The sequence below is a fragment of the Triticum dicoccoides genome, chromosome 3A, assembly GCF_002162155.2.
Source record: "Triticum dicoccoides isolate Atlit2015 ecotype Zavitan chromosome 3A, WEW_v2.0, whole genome shotgun sequence".
Lineage (NCBI taxonomy): Eukaryota > Viridiplantae > Streptophyta > Magnoliopsida > Poales > Poaceae > Triticum > Triticum dicoccoides.
The window spans coordinates 699760779-699763591 of NC_041384.1; positions in this window are offsets into that span (position 1 = coordinate 699760779).

Genomic DNA, 2813 nt, shown 5'->3' on the forward strand with positions numbered 1-2813 from the left:
TCCTGAAAATGTTGAAACTTGGGATGGTATCATCATATCACCCGCATAGCATGCGCGAAAGAGTAGAGAGGGTCACGGCAAAAACTGGACGCACTTCGTGTACAAACTGGACAAACTCTTTCAGAGTATCAGGGTTTCGGACGAGAACTCATCTGTTACATGGCCACTTCAATTTTTTTAAACTTATTTGAACTCCAGACTTCTTTTGTGTTTAGTAAGCAGCTTTCAAAGTGACATCATCAATTTCCAACTGTTCTGACATCATTTGTTGTTTTTCGGTCATTTACCTAATTGTTTAGAGAGCTAAATGACCGTGAAATTGAAAATCACTACAAAATGAATCCTGAAAATGTTGAAACTTGGCATGGTATCATCATATCACCAGCATAGCATGCGCAAAAGAGTAGAGAGGGTCACGGCAAAAACTGGACGCACTTCGTGTACAAACTGGACATACTCTTTCGGAGTATCAGGGTTTTGGACGATAACTCATCTGGTACACGGCCACTTCAATGTTTTTTAAACTTATTTGAACTCCGGAGTTCTTTCGTGTTCAGTATGCAGTATTCAAAGCGACGTCATCAATTTCCAACATGTTCTGACATCATTTGTTGTTTTTCGGTCATTTACCTAATTGTTTTAGAGAGCTAAATGACCGTGAAATTGAAAATCATTACAAAATGAATCTTGAAAATGTTGAAACTTGGCATGGTATCATCATATCACCCGCATAGCATGCGCAAAAGAGTAGAGAGGGTCACGGCAAAAACAGGACGCACTTCATGTACAAACTGGACAAACTCTTTCGGAGTATCAGGGTTTCGGACGAGAACTCATCTGTTACATGGCCACTTCAATGTTTTTTAAACTTATTTGAACTCCGGACTTCTTTTGTGTTCAGTATGCAGCATTCAAAGCGACGTCATCAATTTCCAACATGTTCTGACATTATTTGTTGTTTTTCAGTCATTTACCTAGTTGTTTTAGAGAGCTAAATGACCATGAAATTGAAAATCGCTACAAAATGAATCCTGAAAATGTTGAAACGTGGCATGGTATCATCATATCACCCGCATAGCATGCGCGAAAGAGTAGAGAGGGTCACGGCAAAAAGTGGACGCATTTCGTGTACAAACTGGACATACTCTTTTGGAGTATCAGGGTTTCGGACGAGAACTCATCTGTTACACGGCCACTTTAATGTTTTTTAAACTTATTTGAACTCCGGACTTCTTTTGTGTTCAGCATGCAACATTCAAAGCGACGTCATCAATTTCCAACATGTTCTGACATCATTTGTTGTTTTTCGGTCATTTACCTAATTGTTTTAGAGAGCTAAATGACCGTGAAATTGAAAATCACTACAAAATGAATCCTGAAAATGTTGAAACTTGGCATGGTATCGTCATATCACCCGCATAGCATGCGCGAAAGAATAGAGAGGGTCACGACAAAAACTAGACGCACTTCGTCTACAAACTGGACAAACTCTTTCAGAGTATTAGGGTTCCGGACGAGAACTCATCTGTTACATGGCCACTTCAACTTTTTTAAACTTATTTGAACTCCGGACTTCTTTTGTGTTTAGTAAGCAGCATTCAAAGTGACGTCATCAATTTCCAACATGTTCTGACATCATTTGTTGTTTTTCGGTCATTTACCTAATTGTTTAGAGAGCTAAATGGCCGTGAAATTGAAAATCACTACAAAATGATTCCTGAAAATGTTGAAACTTGGCATGGTATCATCATATCACCCGCATAGCATGCGCGAAAGAGTAGAGAGGGTCACGGCAAAAACTGGCCGCACTTCGTGTACAAACTGGACATACTCTTTCGGAGTATCAGGGTTTCGGACGAGAACTCATCTGTTACACAGCCACTTCAATGTTTTTTAAACTTAATTGAACTCCGAACTTCTTTTGTGTTCAGTATGCAGTATTCAAAGCGACATCATCAATTTCCAACATGTTATGACATCATTTGTTGTTTTTCGGTCATTTACCTAATTGTTTTAGAGCGCTAAATGACCGTGAAATTGAGAATCATTACAAAATGAATCCTGAAAATGTTGAAACTTGGCATGGTATCATCATATCACCCGCATAGCATGCGCGAAAGAGTAGAGAGGGTCACGACAAAAATAGGACGCACTTCGTGTACAAACTGGACAAACTCTTTTGGAGTATCAGGGTTTCGGACGAGAACTCATCTGTTACATGGCCACTTCAATGTTTTTTAAACTTATTTGAACTCCGGACTTCTTTTGTGTTCAGTATGCAGCATTCAAAGCGACATCATCAATTTCCAACATGTTCTGACATTATTTGTTGTTTTTCAGTCATTTACCTAATTGTTTTAGAGAGCTAAATGACCATGAAATTGAAAATCACTACAAAATGAATCCTGAAAATGTTGAAACGTGGCTTGGTATCATCATATCACCCGCGTAGCATGCGCGAAAGAGTAGAGAGGGTCACGGCAAAAACTGGACGGACTTCGTGTACATACTGGACATACTCTTTCGGAGTATCAGGGTTTCGGACGAGAACTCATCTGTTACACGGCCAGTTTAATGTCTTTTAAACTTATTTGAACTCCGGACTTCTTTTGTGTTCAGTATGCAGTATTCAAAGCGACGTCATCAATTTCCAACATGTTCTAACATTATTTGTTGTTTTTCGGTCATTTACCTAATTGTTTTGGAGAGCTAAATGACCGTGAAATTGAAAATCATTACAAAATGAATCCTGAAAATGTTGAAACTTGGCATGGTATCATCATATCACCCGCATAGCATGCGCGAAAGAGTAG